Source organism: Delphinus delphis, chromosome 16 (assembly GCF_949987515.2).
Source record: "Delphinus delphis chromosome 16, mDelDel1.2, whole genome shotgun sequence".
Lineage (NCBI taxonomy): Eukaryota > Metazoa > Chordata > Mammalia > Artiodactyla > Delphinidae > Delphinus > Delphinus delphis.
The window spans coordinates 37,721,939-37,740,883 of record NC_082698.1 but is presented as its reverse complement, the minus strand read 5'-3'; the positions used below and the strand labels follow the sequence as shown (position 1 = coordinate 37,740,883).

Here is an 18,945-nt window from a genome sequence, read left to right as displayed (position 1 = left end):
GGGAACACAAAGCTTCACACAAAACAGTTCCTGCCCTGTGAACCTCACGGTCTAGACAGTGTGACAGACACATAAATGGATGCATTCCAATCCATCGAAATTAGGGCCAAATAGGGACCTGGGGATTGTGTGGGCGCCAGAGAAGGGAGTGGGACCCTCACCCTGGGGAGTCAAGGGCACTTCCCAGAGAAGGTACATTTGAGCTGTGTCTTGAAAGATGGGACAGTGTTGCCGGGTTGAGAAGCAGGGAAAGTCATTCAGGCAGGATGTCAACTACCCACCTGAGAAATAGCGTGGATGCGCGTCAAGAGATTCACCTTTTTGGTTATGGCAGATTTTAAAATTTCTCCTCCATTCTCACTGCTAGTAGCAGAACTCTAAGATTCTGTGGGGCAGGGAGGGAAGGGGGGTGGAGAAGGGAAGGAGAAGTGGAGTCTCTTGGGCAAGCTTGCAAATTTTTCTTTAAATATTAGGTCAAATTCTCTATAAAAACCCTATTTTAAACTTTTGGAAAGACTTTGAAGTCCCAGAGAAGCAGGAAGTTAATTAGGGTGGCTTTGATATCTTAGGGTATGTTTTAACAGCTGCTTAAGACAGTTTAAACAATAAGAACTTATGTGGTTTGGGATGCGTCTCTGATAGTCAGCTCTAGCCAGAGTGAAATATCACTGCATCTGACAGCAAGAGCAGTTGGCTTTAATTTTAGAAAGAGTTCAAGCCAAAAAGTTCTCTAAAACCCAAGAGAGGAACTTCTAAAGAGGAAGGTTGCTCCTAGAGAATGTGTTTGGGGGTGAAAGATGAATTGAGTAGGGGACAAATAATCTTAACTTGGTTTTTGGAGGAGCCCAGGGGTTGTCCATTCCTGAATACGTCTCTTAAGGTGGATTTAACCAAGGCTCTTTGTTGGCACCTGCCATTTGTGAAGGGGTCTCCATGGGGTGGATTAGCATCTCTAAGGAACACTTGAATAACACAATGGGAGTCCAACCAATTTAAAATTTCTGGGGATTGTCAATGTGCTTCAATTAACACTTAATTTGTTTCCCTGGTGGACACTTTCAGCCTTCTTAATTATTTCCTCTGACTCTGTCCCTGACTGGATCTTCTCCACACTGGGGAAGAGCATGCTGAGGAGTCCTAGGACAAGCAGTAATGAGCTGCCTGGGGATCAGATTTCCAGTGATTCTGGGAAGGCCTGCTCTGGAGGCCCTATATGGACAGCATGCCATGTTGCTGCTGTAGCTGCTGGTGATGATGGCGCTGGTGGTCCTGGTGGTAGGTGTGGTGGTGATGACATTAGCTAACATTTGAAAAGTAACGGTTATATGATAGGCACCCTGCTGAGCATTTTACACCCATTCTCAGGTGGTAGATATTTCACTCCCATTTTACAGATGAAGAAACTGAGGCTCAGAGGCCTCAGTAACTTGCCCATTCATCCATCCATCCATCCATCCTCTAGTTCTTTGGCTTCCATCAAGATCCCCACCTCCTAGCAATTCGTACTATCGTGTATTTCAGCCTCTTTCCCTATAGGCAAAAATTGACTAAAAACAAAGAAGTGGTTTGTAGAGAGCTACTTTTTTTTTTTTTTTTTTTTTTTGCGGTACGCTGACCTCTCACCGTTGCGGCCTCTCCCGTCGCGGAGCACAGGCTCCGGACGCGCAGGCCCATGGCTCACGGGCCCAGCCGCTCTGCGGCGTGTGGGATCCTCCCGGACCGGGACACGAACCCGTGTCCCCTGCATCGGCAGGCGGACTTTCAACCACTGCGCCACCAGGGAAGCCCTAGACAGCTACTTTTGGTGAATGGGCCAACAGCTAGCTGACAGATGACTGTATCATCCCAGTCAAAAGACAAATTTATCTTCTCAAAAATATTGCCTTGGGCATGTTATACCAATCTTCCAAGGACTTCCATTTTCCACAGAATAAATACCAAATTTTTCTGCCTGGGCAGTACATGCCAGTCCACTCTGCATGTCACTCTTCGTGGGAAGGGTTTGAGCCTTGCTTGCTACTGCAGTTGGGGATTGTCTGTGAAGTATGTTGTTTGCTTCTCTAAAAATGTGCCACCACTACATCTTTTCTAAAGAAATGCTTGGATTCATTAATAAAATAAAATGAAATGAAAACAAAACTGCAGGAGACCACATTTTGACAGCACATACACTCAGACTGAATGGTTGGAGAAAAGATTGGCATGGGTCCTTGCACAAAGATAACCTGACGGGTTTCATATGTTCATTTTTGGAGTAGCATCTGCGTGAAGTACTTCAAAACAGTTAGCTCTGTGAGTGAGGTGCATGTGTAGAGGAAGAAACTTGATACAATGTCCATGCACAGTTAGCCTTCTGCAATAATGAACTTTTTTCTTGATAAATTGTTGTCCTCAAACTGCTTAAATTTTTTTTGCAATATGTACATATCTTCATATATGTATATAATTTTTTTCCTCTATATACAAATACACAAGTGAGTGGGTGGGCTGCCCAAGCCCACTGGGGAAAAAGGTACAAAAGGTGCATAAGGAAAGTTCAGCTAGAAAGCATGAAGGGAGTAACCGTCTTTCTTAAATAACAGGCACTTTCCATTCAGAGAAAAGGACTACGACAAGGTGTTCTCGTGTTGAACACATCTGCCATGAATAGGAGGGAGGTACAAAAACAAGGAAGAAGATGGGACTTCCTTGGTGGCACAGTGGATAGGACTTCATGCTCCCAATGCAGGAGGTTCGGGTTCCATACCTGGTCAGGGAACTAGATCCCACATGCATGCCGCAACTAAGAATTTGCATGCCGCCACTAAGGGCCCACGTGCCACAACTAGGGAGTCAGCGATTCGCAACTAAGAAGCCCTGGAGCTGCAACGAAGGAGCCTGCCTGCCACAACTAAGACATGGTGCAAATAAATAAATATTAAAAAAATAAAAACAAAGGAGAAGAGAAGGCACATCAGCTTCTCTTTCATCCTGCACTCACAGGCATCTTGCTTGTTCTCAGGGAGCCTTTTGTGCTCACTGTCTGTGGGATGTTCTTTGGGGTATCCACCTTCGATTTTACACCTTTGATGGTAGGTTCTGACTCCTTCTTTGTCCCCTCTACTAGGCTAGGTTTTTCTCTAGATCTTGGCTGCACGAATTTGGGTGGAAAATTTTGTCTAAGTTCCACATGTTGTCTCTGGAAAATAGAGCTTGTTCTTCTTTTCTTTGGATTTAGGTTTGGCTTTATCTTTTTTTTTTTAAGCGGTCCTTGAAGTACCATCAATAACGTACAGGTGGATGATACTGACAGGATGATATGGCTCCATCAAAAGCACACTGAATTCTGCCCACTGCAGTGAGCATATTGGAGTTCACAGCTGATCCCAAGTCTCTTGCCTGAGAGCTCATGCCAGCTGTAACTTGTTAGCAATCAGCTAGTGGGATGACGTGGGTAGGGGGCTGCCCCTGCTGCTTCCAGGAGCTGAAAAGAATAGGCTCTTGGGCATGCAAAAGGATGTTCCATCTTTCCCACGTCAATCGTCTCATTTAAGAATTCTGGTGTTTCCAAATTTCCAACAGATATTAATCTTCAGGATTCAGAGATGAGAAACCAGAATTCCCAGGAATTCTTAGGAATTCCCCAAATCCTAAGTGATTCTTAAAGTACTTCAATGTTCTTCACATTCTTTACTTATGATCCTGAATATCTAAGAAAATGTATTTAATAAATAAGAAACATTAGGTTTAGTAGTATTTGCAAGGAACTATAGCCTGTAGTAAACATTCAAATGCTTGAAAATGCCAGTAAATATTATTAGGTAGTATTTAAATAATGTAACATTGGATGTCCCAGCAAGTTTAACAGCACAATAGAATCTCATGTTGAAACTGCCAATTTAAGAACTATTTTACTTCCAAAACTTTTTATTTTTTAGTATACTCATAGAATTTTTAATAAAGTATATATGCATATAAATTTATTACTGTTGCTTTTTTCCCCCAAACAACTCACCATTGACAGCTAACAGGACAATGAACACACACTTATAACATGGCAACAGCTACAAAGAAAGATCAGCTGACTGGATGGGAACAGTTTCCCTCCAACATGAAGCTGGTCCACTTTCCTGAAATGTTGGCCTCAACCCTTGGCTGCTTGTGTCCGCTGTTTGCTCTTGCTTTCTACCTGATGTCAGTGGATTCCTTCAAACGTCTCTTAGTTGATTATTAGGCTTTAGTTTTCTCAATGTAATTGTAATATTTTCCCTATTTTCTCAATTTCTTGACCAACTTTTGTTGGGGTTTGGGATTCAGAAAAAACATAGTGATGTCTAGAGATATGTTGGGAAGAAATTCCCTCATGGAAACACTGAAGTTTTCCAATGTTAGTTTCTCTATTCTGTCTACTTCCTTATTATATGTCCAGTCTTGGAAGGGATCATTCTTTCTGGGAGCAATCCAGGACACCACCACTCTTCAAAATGGGGACTGCAAAGTGGGAACTGTCAACTCAAAAATCTCCAGTAGCCGATCTTGGATATTCACCCTCGCCATTACTCAGTTGTGTTTGTGGGGTCTTCCTCCAGTCAAAATGCAAAAGCTGAACCACAACAGGCAGGGGAACTTCATAACTGGAATGGGTTAGTGTACAGCATCCATCTGGAAGCCCTGTGGGTCTTTGATGAAAATGGCTACATTCAAGCTCTGTGGAAAACCTTGATGTTGGTCACCTCATTTTTCATGGAGTATAGAATAAAGATATGGGGAAGAGTAAGAGTGTCAGACCACCTGAGATGAAATCCTGGCCCCAACTAGTTGTGGGACACTGAGCAGTTTGCTTAACTTCTCTAGACCTCAGTTTTCTTGTCTGTATCAACCTCACAGATCTTTGGGTATATAAGGATTTAATGAGATAACCGTTACAGTGGGTGTAAAGATGAAATGAGACAATGCGTATTACAGTGCCCTGGCACATGCTAACTATGAACTCAGAGGACCCTGCTGTTGTGTTTTGTTTTGTTTTTTCCGGGAAAGAGCACATGCGGTTACTGAGAACACATCTTGCCAGCACTTCCATTCATTATCCAGAGGTCTAGGTGCCCGTGGCGAGGTGACAGGCAGGGCTGGTTATGGTTCAGAGCCCTGCGGTCTGTCTCGGCTCTGTACATTTCTCCAGTGTTGTTGCTATGCTCAGGCTGAAGCCCTCAAACCATGTCCAAAAAATGGTGCTGGGAAAGGATCTTACGTCTGCTAACTCTTCATCTTGACCCATTATAGGACTTCCAGGGGCAGTATCGGACTTAAGCATTGTTATGAAGGCACCAGCAGGGGACGGGCTGAAGAGATCAAAGTCTGGGCAGCCTTGAGGCCAATTAGAGAGCAACGCATGCCCCGGCACCCAGGGCAGACCACTGGGGTCTTCTGCCCATGCTCTTCTTGCATGTTTTAGGCTGTTGGTACAGGTTTTATAAGAGAAAGGGCCACCTGGGAAGAGTTTGTCTTTCTGAATTTATCTTAAAAAGATATAGGACTCTCAGATATGGTCACAGAATCTGATGTCAGAGCCCCTTGAGTAGTTTGTTATGGGGCAGTCAGTAAACAGTTTGCACTGGAGTATAGTAGAAGGTTCTAGGTTAAGAATATTAGTGTAGACTTTAGCATATCTAAGTTTAAAAAACACTTTCTTCTTTTACTAGCTGTGTGACTGAATGAGTTACTTATTATCTCTCAGGTTCTGTTTCCTTGGTTATAAAATGGGGATAATAATTGTACCTACCTCATGAGGTTATTCTGAGGATTATATAAAATATGTTACGAGCTCTCAAGACAGATCCTGGAACACAGAAAACCCTCCAGAAATATTAGCTTTTTAAAATTATTACAGTTGAGTCAAGGAAGTGTACAAATCCTCCTTGACATACACAAATGTTGCATTCCTGAATGGATCAAAAGGAATTTTCTCATAAAAAATATGGTAAAGCAGGGAGTGAGATGAGTTTAGTCACCCTTTGGGACATAGTTTTCTACTGTCCTGGCCTATATGCATTCACACAGCATGGTGTTCTGGACGTGGGCAGCAGGAGAGGCGGAGTGGGGTGAATGAGAAGTAGGGAGGAGTAGAAGGACCCTCTGAGTAGGATGTGGACGAGGGAGCTGTAGGTGGTGGGATGCCTTCTCAGCACCCCCAGAGGCTGATGGCTGGGCAATCTCCTTCAGCCTTTTCTTATCAGTTCTTTAACTTATTCCAATCCTGGTCTAGTCAAGATCGTTAAAAGAGACTCTTGAGTGGTCGTTCATGAATAAGGCTTTTAAACAGCACCCCAATTCACCACCTGCAATGCCTTGTTAGCAAAAAATGTCTTTGAAAAGACCCAGTTTATCAGCAGTTGATCAAATCAATACCAGTGATGAGACCTCAGGGAATGCAAACATCACCTTTCTCAAGGGCTAGATGGAACATTGTTCTTCAACGATGTTCTGACCAGGTTCTGGAAGAGATGGAGAATCCCAAAAGACCTCATTTTCTGACCCATCCTTACATTTCTGATCCATTAGCTTTTAAAATGAAATCAAAAGAAATGTGACACTAGAAGCTTCCAGGGCCTTTTTCTCAGACTACATCATGAACACTGCTGAGCTGTTCCCACCACTCGAAGAACGTGCCGTCAGTAGTCTCTGGCTATAGACAGCTCTTAGGATGTCTTCCCAGATCCTGATGGACTGCCACCCCCAGAGGGAGGGATGGATTCCCAGCACCCATGTATATTGTATGACCTCCCCCTTCCTGGAATGATTTCTGATTTGGTGCTTGCATGGTAATAGTAAAGTTCACAGTAATAATAGGAGCTATTTTGAGTGCCTTCTCTGTGTCAGGCACATCACTAGATACTTAACATTATTTCCTTTAAACCTCAAAACCAGTTAAGTATCAATATCCGTAGTTCAAAGATGAGGATAGCGGCTTGAAGAGGATCATTCTTTTCCTGCTAAAAATCAATGGAATTGAGGTTGAAACCTTGGGCTGTTTGACTCCAAGCTAAACAGTGGCTTAAATGGATATGGCCATAGCATCAACTCATTTTCAATGATCAGAGCAACATGTAGATGTGTAAGCTGGGTGACCCTCTTCTTGATACCAGCTGTGCCCTGACAGTTTATGCTGATTATAAATCTCTCTTGGTTCTCTTTCTAAGACAGATATTACACCCTTATTTTGGTCTCCTGTCTGCAGCACTGTCAGCTCTTGCCTTGGGTTTATGATAGATGTTTTTCAGTTGGCATTATAAACTTGTCATTATTGGTTGAGAATTGGCCCTGGAATCAGATTCAAACCACATTCTTACTACTTACTAGGTCTGTGACCCTAGGAAGTGGCTTAATTTCTCTCAGCTCTTGCATCTATAAAGTGGGGGCAGTAACAGCACCTAACTCATAGGACTATCTCGAAAAGGAAATAAGGTAGAGTGCTTTGGAGAGCAAATGCTTCATAGACTTGTGGTTGCCAAGAGGGAGGGAGGTGGGGGGTGGATTGGGAGTTTGGGATGAGCAGATGCAAACTATTATATGTAGGATGGATAAACAACAAGGTCCTACTGTATAGCACAGGGAACTATATTCAATATCCTGTGATAAACCATAATGGAAAAGAATTTTAAAAAAGAATATGTGTGTGTGTGTGTGTGTATAACTGAATCACTTTGCTGTACAGCAGAAATTAACACATTGTAAATCAAACATACTTCAATAAAATAAAATTTTAAAAACCTCTGTCAAATAAAAAACAAAACAAAACAAAGAAAGAGCAAATGGCTCATGTTAGGTGCTTAATAGAATTATTCAAACTTGGGAGCATTCCCTGGATATTACTTATAACTAACAAGTTTACACACTGCACATTACAATCTCTCATTCCCTGCCTTGGTTTGATTTTTAGACAAATATTTATCGAGTGTTTACCATATGCACACACTGTACTGAGGGTCATGGACACAGAGAAGAATAAAACACCACTGTGGCTGCCCTCAGGAAATGGATGGTGTGGTGGAGTAGACAGACTATAAACATACCTGCAGCGTCACGTGCTGAGAACGCAGGGTTCATGAGGAGCCTGGCAGAGAGGAGCATGGTTAATCTGGCTGTACAAGAAAGGAAGAGCAGGGCTTCCCTGGTGGCGCAGTGGTTGAGAGTCTGCCTGTCCATGCAGGGGACGCGGGTTCGTGCCCCGGTCTGGGAAGATCCCATGTGCCGCGGAGCGGCTTGGCCCGGTGAGCCATGGCCGCTGAGCCTGCGCGTCCGGAGCCTGTGCTCCGCAAAAAGAAGAGCAAGAGTTAGTTACACGCAGAAAGATGGGAAAGGAGTTCAACGCAGAGATGTAAAAGGACACGGAGGTGGGAAATGACAATATGAGTGTTTTTTAAAAAAATGATTTTATTGAGTATAGTTGATTTACAAAGTTGTGTTAATTTCTATTGTATAGCAAAGTAATTCAGTTATACATATATATACATTCTTTTTCATATTCTTTTCCATTATGGTTTATCACAAGATATTGAATATAGCTCCCTGTGCTATACGATAGGAACTTGTTGCTTATCCATCCTATGTATACTAGTTTGCATCTGCTAATCCCAAACTCCCAGTCCCTCCCCACCATGAGTGATTTTTTGATGTTAGAATATATATTTTAAGCTAGGAAATGAGGCTGGAGACCAATGTGAAGGCATGGACTCTATTCTGTAGGTCATTTAATGGGGAAATTGCAGGGTGGAGGGCGGGTTTAAGAGGAGTAGGGCAGAGGTCAGGACTGGAGCAGGGAAATTAGGTGGGAGGCTATTAAGAGACAAAATGGCCCAGACTAAAGTGGTCAGGGTAGGATGGAAAGGAAGGGAGGAATTAAAGACATATTCAGAAGGTGAGATTGCAGGACTCGTAATTGAATGGAGATGGAGAGTGGGAGGGAAAGGAGTCTTGGACGATTACCCTTCACTGTGGTAAATCCTGAGTGAATGCACTCCCTCCGCTGGGAGTTTTCATTCTAGAGGGTAATTCTTTTCCCATGCTCTCAGAAGGATCAATTAGACAATCGTATATGCTTCTAATGTCCAGTAGAGAAACTACCTGAGGAACTGAAGCCAGTTCTAAGCAATCAACTTAAAAAAGTCAGCAGAGAGATGATAGCACTTAGCGTCTCTGCATCTCAGTTTCCCAATCTGTAAAAGCAGGGCTTGCTTCACTGGATTGACATAAGGATTAAATGAGCCAAAGCTTTCATAACAGTGTCTACCATCAAGCAAGCACTCAAAACATGTGAGCTGTGGTTAATATTATTGTTGTGCCCATGATTCATTTTATAGCACAGCCTCCTGAATCTCACTACCTAGGTTCAAATCCAAGCTCTGTGCAAAACTGATTAAAACATTACTTAACCTCATTAAGTCTCAGTTTCTATTATGGGAACAATAATAGATGGTAATACAAAAAGTGCCTATCTCATAGGCTTGTGTGCAGATTGAATGATGGACTGTATATTTGATATGTAGCATGGGTCCTGGCATATAGAAAGAAGTCAGGAAATGTAAGCTACTGCTGTGTTTCTTGGTGTGTGCTAGGCATTTCTGTGTATGTGCTGTAATTTCATTTTCCCTGTATCCAGTTCAATAGGTAGGTGACATGACCCCCACATTACAGATAAGAAAACTGACACATGGGGAGGTTAAATACTTTGTCTAAATTCATATACTGCTGTAGCTGAGCTGATATATGCTATTCTATTAGAACACCTTGATACTTTTAGAATCTTTAGGAAGTTCCTTTAGGCCCATAGCAAAAGGAGTTTTCAGTTGCATCCAGTTCATGTCTATATTGATTTCTACCAGAAAGGAATTAGAATCATCATGAAAAGTTAGAGCTCGAAGTAACTTTATTGAGTATCTGGAAAGGTGAATTGCAATCCTGTGTTAGTCCCCCTATCTGTTGTTAAAAGTAAAACAAAATAAACAACAGCAACAAAAATCCAATATATAAAACTTATGCCAAAAGCCAATGTGAGAAACAGGTACTTGTGGATCTCTGCTGCCGGGAGGAGAGGTGAGGAGGTCAAGCCTTTGCCCTCACCTTTTCTAAAGGGCTCCACAAAGCTCCAAGGAACACACTTTGAAAACCACTGATCAGAAAACTCCTTCTTTGACTGATGAGGAAACCGAGGGTAAAGGAGTAACATGATTTTTCAATGTCAGACACCAAAGACTCACTGAATCCAAAGTTAGCAACTCCTCCTGTGGTTGTCCCAGCTGCTTAGTCACTGGTGTTGCCCCCACGTTCTCCACAGCCACTGGCCCCCCGCCCCCCAGTATACTCTGCAGGGCCATGACGAAGTTTCCCAGCAACTTCTTTGTCGGTGAAAGCCTACGTTAACGTTCAGAGTAGTGATACTTCATTTCTATTTTATATTTTTCTGTGCTTTCCAAATCTTCTATAATAAATATGTATTACTTTTATAATCAAAAAGAAAAAATTCTAAAATGTAAAGTTGGTTAACAGGAAAGAGGTGATTTGTATGCCAACCAGCGAGTAATCCCAAGTTTGTGGACTTCTCTTGTCTTTTGTTTTCTCTGAGTGACTTACTGCAATGGCTTTGGATTGGGTCAGGGTCGGGGGTGGTTGTCCCAAAGAGGTATGGCGCTATTCTGTGAAGGTGAGCTTGCTTTCTATTTGTTTATTTTTAATGCTGCCCCAAATAAGGCCAAGCGTTAGAGACCTTCCTTCATCTGTCTCCAATCCATCCCTCTAACATCATGCCCCTTAATTCTAGCCCCAAATGGCTAATTGCCCAGCAAAACAGACCAAGCCATTCCTGCCTCTTTGTTTTTGTGCACATAATTCCCTCTGTCTACAAAAACCTTTTTCCTCTCTCTCTGCTTATCAAGGTACTGCTATTGCCTTTCAAAGGCTTATACATATCACATCCACTTCACTCATTCACTGATTTATTCATCCAACAACAAATATTTATTAAATGCCTCCATACACTAGGAACTGACTCTTCTAGGCCCTGGGGCTAGGATGGCGAACAAAGTAGACATGATCTCTGCAATTACAAAAATTAATCGTCAGTGAAAGACAGATATTGAACAATTAAACATACGAATTCACACACCTATCTATCTACCCATCCATCCATCCATCTGATTTCAAAAGGTGATAGGCGCTTTGAAAGAGAATACCAAGACGGTCCTATTTTAGAATGAGTGGTCAGAAAGCCTCTTTGGAGAAGCTACCTTTAAGCTGATACCCAAAGGATAATGTAGAAGGTTTGGGAATGGTAAAGGAAGAGCATTTTAGGCAGAGGAGACCCTCAGTTAAAAGAGTTGGAATAACTTAAGGAAGCCTAGTGAGGCTGGAGCAGAGTGAATGACCCAGGACCACCCAACATACGATCTTACTTTCATATTTTGTTTATTATCTGTCTTCCTCCCCTAGAGTGTAAACTTCATGAAGGAAGGTGTTTTTGTCTGATTTGTTCACTTCTTTATCCCTAGTGCTTAAAACAGTGCTTATATGTAGTAGGCACTCAAAAAATATGTTTGAGTGAATGAATAGAGGACAACAAAAGGAAACTAGAGAGGTAGGCAAGGATGAAATAATATAGGGCCAGTGGGATATGATAGGTACTTGGATTTTATTCTACTTGAAGTAGCAAGTAACAGCTACTTTAACACAAGAATTATATGATCCAATATATGCTTTTAAAGGCTTACTCTGACTTGAGTGGAAAAAGAAGTAGAGGTCAGCAGATGGAGAATCAAATTAACTTAAAGGGCTATTGCAGTAACTTGGTAGGAGGGATCATGTTGCTGGCACAGTGTAGATAGAAAAGGGTGAATTTATGATATATTTTAGAGGTAGGAATAATAGCTTGCTGATGGATTTTGTGGCGGACGCTTCAGATTGATTTCCCAATCCATTCTCCCCTTCTTCCTTACTAATATAATGCTATATAAGATAAACTATATAACATTTATAATGTAAATGTTGTTTGGGGTGACAATGGGCCTAACATAAAAAATAAATCTATATTTGCCAGCTTCTCTTGCAGCTGAGGGTGGCCATGTGATATAGTTCTAGTCAAAAAGATGCAAGAAGAAATTTCTGGGCAGGGAGTCTGGGAAAGCTCTTTAAAAGGAAATGAATTCAATCGCCGAATGACATTTTCCCTTTGCCCTCCCTCTTCCTGCTGCCTGGATGGCAGATTCTGAGGTGGAGCCGTAATCTTGGAGGACGGGGAGGGGTGTGGGGGGTGGGAGGCGGGGTGGGGGCCGGGCAACAAGATGAGGATGAAGTTACCCACGAAAGAAACAGGAAGAGAGGAGCCCGATTTCTGATGACGTTCAGAGCTGCCATCGCACCCTGGACTGCCAATTTTTGGACTTTTTTCTGAAAAGTATAATCAAATTCCTATTTGGTTAAATCATTGCAAGTTAAATATTATTTACACATTACTAAATTTTTATAAATTCCTAAATTTCTAACTGATTCAGTTTGGATGTAGGGGAAGCAAAAAAGGAGAATCAAAGATGATTTTAATCTGTTTTTTTGTTTCCCTGAACAGCTATTTAAATGGAAAACTGGGTGAAGAACAGAATTTAAATGGGGGTGGTGTTTATCAGTATGTGTATGTGTTTGTGTGTGTGTGTGAGTGTGTGTGTGTGTGTGTGTGTGAGAGAGAGAGAGAGAGGGAGAGAGAGGGAGAGAGAGAGAGAGAGAGAGAGAGAGTGACAGGGAGATGGAATCCAAGACTTCAGTTTGGATATGTAAAGCTTGAGATGTCTGTAAAACGTCGACGTGGTGCTGTGAACCAAATAGCTGATTATACAAACCCGTTGTTCAGAGAAGGGTCTGGGGATAGAGATAGAAATCTGGCAGTTGTCAGCATAGAGGTAGTATTTAAAGTCATGTAAATGGCTGAGATTTCCCAGAGCAGGAAAGTATAAAGATGGAAGGGAAAAAGACCCATTGCTAAACCCAGAGCATGTCAACATGTAGAGGCAAGGAAGGGAACACTTGCTGTAGAAAAGACTGAGAAGGAATAGCCAGTGGGAAGAACAAGGAGGGCAAAGCATTGTCAACAAAGTGGGCTTCCTGGGCCCATCTCCCTTCTGCACAGCACAGTGGTGTCCTGTACCACCCATTTGGCACTTTATATATCTTGCATTGGGATGTTGTTTCTCTTTTTGTGTGTAGGCTGCTTTCCCTCTGTGATGAGATCTCTCCTCCAAGGACTGGAGTCATGTCTGCCTCCGGAATTCCCCATACCAGGCCTGGCACTTGACTTTGAGGGGATGCTCCAGAACGCTTGGCAGTGATGATCTGTGCCCACTGGGGTCGGGGAGAAAACAGAGGGTGTTTAGAAAAAGGAATCTAGTTTGAAAAAATGAAAAATTGGAAACTTTGCTCTATCCCACGTAGAAAGGCTCATTGAACAGCAGAATGAGATTCATTATCTGACCAGAGGGAAGCCTTTCTAAGAGTAATTTCAGAGCACAGGTTGGTTGTCGGTCAAGGAAGCACCTTGGAAAAGCCAGACAGATGAAAGCAAAGACTGTGCAGAATCCAAGAATTCCACTGAAGCAGGGTTTGGATGGGGAGGGTAGCTTTGACTAGAAACCCAAAGGCTTATATCAGAAGCTGAGCAGGAAAGGACAGCGTGTTCTTAAAACTGGAATGAGCTCATGGTGGAAGCTGGGGTGAAATAAAGAGGAAGGTAGTAGTGGTGAGGTGTCTATGGTGATGGTAGTGGTCATGGTTAGTGCAGTATATTCTAGACCTCAGCACGCGCGCCAGCATGAGGTCATGAAAGATCTCACTAAGTCCCCAAACCTGGAGAAGTTCACTTGGTCGGAAGGCTGCAGATAAGACAGATTGGCAGATGGGAGCCAGAGATAAGGGGGTCACGGGCCGAGACATGGGCCAAACCTTCCGTTAAAAGTTTACGTAGATGATGGATTTGGTTAGCTTTAGTTTGTGGGAAGAGACCTGCCAATACTGTAGCGGGGTGAGATCTCCAGTCATAACTGCCTCTCACTTTTATAATTATCTAAACCAAAAGGAAAGGGTTTAAAGGAGGCATGGAACATGTACAAATCTACTTCTCCTTATATCCAGCATCCTAGAGGAGGAAAGAATGTCACCTTCAGGAAGGATACTGAAATCACTCAAGAAAGATGCTTAGTGATCTCATTCATGTAATTGTGTTCATCTACTCAGTCACTAATTCATTACTCAAAATATTTTTATCAAGTGCTTGCAAAGTTCAACGCCTAGGATATTATGGTCCAAATGAACAATAAGCTACCTCCCCAGCCCTCAAGCAGCTTACAATCTAGTGGATACACAAGAGGTAGGGCTCTGGGGACCACACAGAGCTGAGAAGTCCCGTGTGCTGCCCCTGACTTTGCAGACGGGGACTTGTTCATTCACCACTTTCTTCCTGTCTTTACTGTGGTCATAGAACTCTGATGGAGAACACAAGTACATAAAATAGTTCTTGCTCTAAGGAACAAGAATTTTGCAATCCAGGGAGGAAACTTCTCCAGACCTCTTCCCTCTTCATCTGTATTATTTATGTGTCTGTATATGGATGAGTGTGGAAGGGTTAACCTGATGATTTTTAAGGTCCCTTACAAATTTAATATTTTATGACAAAAAGATCCAAGATTTATAGAGAGTGCTTGGGTTATAAATAAACCCAAGGTTGATGCTAACTTTGCTAGATGCTCTAAAAATTAATTACAGACACTCCCACTCACCCCTCATATACACAGAGTAAGTAATCTAGGGTTCTTGTAAAAGGCTTGTGGTAGATTTGTGAGGGGTTGTCAGTCGGCCTTCAAACCCAAGGGCAGGGCATGGGACGATCCAAGGGAATTTCAGGACCCTGGAGGGCGTGACGGGGGACGTAGTCACATCATGAAAGAGCTAGTGATCTCTCTTCATGTTGGGGAATGTGGTTTGAGTGGCTGTGGGAACTTAAACTTTCTGACTTTCTGTGTAACCAAAATCTCAACCCGCAAGTGTGTCGAAGTGACTTTCCTGACACAGCACATGTAGCCTGGCTCTCTCCTGATGTCTGTTTTTCTTGCTCTTAGAAGAAGAAACGGCCTAAATAATCCTCATGGGCCAACAGTTGAAAAAATATTTGTTTTGGTTTTGCTGAGCGCTTTCCCTGTTAAAACGTGAATATTTTGAGGGGAAGGGAGATCCCCATTGTGTGGGTTTGATTCATTTATGCTTAACAGATCAATTGTTTCGAGGGGAGACTTTATGTCCAAGAGGCTATAGAAAGCTTTACTGCCCCTTTCCTTTCAAACAGGAAGTTGCATTTTGCCAAAAGTAAACAAATGTGAACCCGGGAAGGTTTGTTTAGTTTCTGACGCTGACTTTAGGACCTGAGAATGGAGTCTGTGCTTGGCAAAAATGCCTTCTCTGAGCTCTATCTGGGCCAAAATGTTCTCTGCTCAGGACCTGGCCTTTGCGCTCTGGTAAACATCCTCCTCTCACCAGCCCCCAGAAATTCACTGCCAAAGTCCCTCAGCAGCTTTGCTTACTTATCAGGGACATTCTAAAGCTGAGGGCAACTTGGAAACCAATTTTCAGCGGGACACAGCTTCCTGAAGGGGGGCTACTTTATAAAAATGGCCTGGAAATCTCAGAGGATGTGAATGCAGTTGATATTCTAGGTGTTTAGGCATGGGCTAGTCCCTCTGGGTGAAGAAGCTTCTAAAAGAGTGACTGTTTCCACTCAGCTAACACGGTAGTGCTAAGCACTGTGTAGGACTGAGTTTCTATAATCCCCACACAAGTCCTAGGAGAAAGGCACTGTCATTACCTGCAATTTATGGATGAGAGAAGTAAGGCTTAGAAAAGGTGAGAAAAAACACAGCTGGTCAATTTAAGGGAAGCCTCTAGTCTCTCTGTCTTCTGGTTTGGAGATTTTAAATAGTTTATGATCAATATCTGAACTCCAGGAAGTTACAAAATATTTAGAAGAGATCAGCACAATTCAGGTAAAGAGTAATGTGAGACAGTTGACTACTGCAGGACAAAGAACTGAGAAGTAGCATTTAAAGCTTTTAATGAGTAAGTCTGACATTGAACCTATCTTGTTCTGTGAGGGGTTTAAATCAGCTGATAAAAACAGGGGCAATGTCTGAACAGGTAGAGACGGCGAGGTCTAAAGCAGTCCGTGGTGATTCTCAGAGGAGGGGTCTGGTTCACCCCTAAAGAATGAGTGCGAATTAGGTAAATGAGGAACGTTTCAAATTTGGGGAATCAGAATCAACTCTTTCTTTAGGGGGCTTGTATTAGAAGCTACTTTATGAAAACATTCTTGGTATACATGGTGACCTTCCTTGGGCCTTGATATTGTACTCTCTGAACTCTTATATGCTTGAGAGATAGTTTATCCACTGAAACATACAAATAAATGCTTGGTCCGTGAAGTAATCCATCACTGAGAGGCAGTGGCAAAGCTAGATGTTGTTGGACCAGAAATTCACCCTCCTCCACCTCCCCGTTCCATCACAAACTAATTCTCCCACATCCTAATGGCACCAGTCTTGTCAGGGCTCTTAAAACAGGTTATTGCTTAAGTGCATTTCTCTACTGTACTTTACAGGCATGTTAATAATCCTCACAGCTGGTCTCAGATGATAAGTCAGATTCATCCCATTTCATAGCTGAGAAAACTGAGACTGAAAGAGTAAGAACTTTGCCCAAGGTCATACAACTTCTTGATGGTGGAATCAACGAATTGATGATTCCCCCATCAATTGAATGAATAATTCAGTTGATTGAATAATTCTTTCCATTATTCCATAGTCACCTGAGAACAGAATGAAGACTCCTCAGGTAGTTTTTAGCTAGTATTCTGGATTTGCTTAAAATCCTTATGAGATGTTAACAGCTTTAGGTCTTATGGTGTATGGGACACCAGAGCACTTCTGCATTTCCTTTTATTCAATCTAACGGGGACACGGACCTCTGGCTTTCCTCGTAGAACCCCTGTTTTGAAGTATCTCTGCTTTCTTCATTCAGAAGGACAGATCAGCATCTCTCATGCAAGGCCTGGCTCCGTGCCCATCTCACTTTTGCAATGAGTTTAGCAACATCTGCTTCGCCCATTAAAGTGATTTTTCTCTTCCTGGCCCTGAGCCTGTGTGCTTGCTGCAATTGATTACCAGCAATTTCCTTCCCAAACCAGAGGGTTCAGTGAACTCTAAATTGAATTGTTGCTCACTGGTCTACTTTGGACCAATGCATATGGCTTACGTGCAAAATGATCAAGCCACTTAGTTCCTGAATCTATGGGCTGACAATTCTGGTTAAACACAGGGGAGGACCTGGTGAGTGACATTTCCCATTTTTGCACACAGTGGCCTAGGGCTGTAGTCATCTCTGGGTTTCTCAATTTCAAACCTAAGGTGGGGGGAGGGGGTGAAGTCACCTTGCTCACAACAAGGCTGTTGCAGTGTTCACACCTTCATTTCTTCTTGTCCAGTTGTAGCACTAATGGCCCCAGATGTAGCTGCCTGGAAGGTTCACCTAAGAGACATCTGAGAAAACGTATTTCTAGCTCTAGAAGCAAAAGTAAAGACCTGAGGACAAGGTACATCATTGCTCCCTTCTGAAGGTAACTGTGGGTCCCTTTACATGGTTCAGGCAGCTTTAATCCATAAAGCAAAGCCCCAAAGGAAGTAGAGCCTGTGTATCTGGCCCACTGCTCCATCATTTCTCAGGCTGGTAGATTCCTAGTCATCCTTTAAGATGCAGTCTGACTCCCCCAAACCTCATCACTTTTCATATGCTTTGGGTACCACACATGATATTTCATTGCATTTGTCTGCTTACATTGAGGCCTCTTACCGGGCTGGGGCCCCATTCCTCAGTCACCCTGTATTCCCAATACCTAGCACAGGGAGTCACATACAGTAGGGCCTCAGTCAAAGGATGAAGGAGTGAAGGATGCTGCTTGCCTTGTGAGAAGATTTTCAGTTGGTACTTTGCTCTGAACTGTTCCTAAAATGTTTCTCCCCCCCCACAGCTGCGGCGGTTTTACAGGACAGTGAGGAATAGTTGGTTATTTAGAGAAGTGGAACTCAGGAGTCTTCTCCACCACAGTCCTTGCAAAAATCAAAAGAACCTATTACCCATTACTAATTAAATTGCTCCTTTTTATTAGAGCAGTTAATTTTTTTTTTTTTTCCTTTTGCGGTACGCGGGCCTCTCACTGTTGTGGCCTCTCCCGTTGCAGAGCACAGGCTCCGGACGCGCAGGCTCAGCGGCCATGGCCCACGGGCCCAGCTGCTCCGCGGCATGTGGGATCTTCCCGGACCGGGGCACGAACACGTGTCCCCTGCATGGCAGGCAGACTCTCAACCACTGCGCCACCAGGGAAGCCCTAGAGCAGTTCATTTAAAGCTAGGTGTCTAAAATTAGGAAAAGGTAACATAAATGGTTAAATCCGGTAATATCAACCATGACTTGAAATCATTGCCATTGCATTTTCTATTTCTTTGAGAAGACATTCCCCATTTCCACCTCGACTGCTGAGACGAAACCCACGTGTATCATCAAGCACTTCTGAAATGATTATTGCATACAAGGCTGCTCCTATCCTATTCCTGTGCATCTTTTTCACAAATGTCTTTGGCATCCAGCTCAAGGCCATTTGCTTTTATTCCTGGAAGATATCTCATTTATATTAGGACCTTTATGAGAAGTATTAGAAAGAGAACAGTTTTCCAAAAAGTAGGGCTCAGCTTGAAGCTCTGAGACCCATTCCTTGTAACCAAGGAGATTCTGAGCTGAACCTCCAAAGCTTTGAAGGAATCCTAGGATTTTCAGCTTCTAGAAAGGCCTTCGGTCTTCATTTAACCCCTGCAGGTTGGTAGATGGCCCTGTAGACCT

At 42.9% G+C, this 18,945-nt stretch overlaps 1 pseudogene; it reads right to left on the bottom strand.

Moving 5' to 3' along the window:
• Positions 1 to 2,965: 2,965 nt before the first annotated feature.
• Positions 2,966 to 3,528, bottom strand: LOC132439178 (mediator of RNA polymerase II transcription subunit 6 pseudogene; annotated as a pseudogene).
• Between the last annotated feature and the right edge of the window lie 15,417 nt (positions 3,529 to 18,945).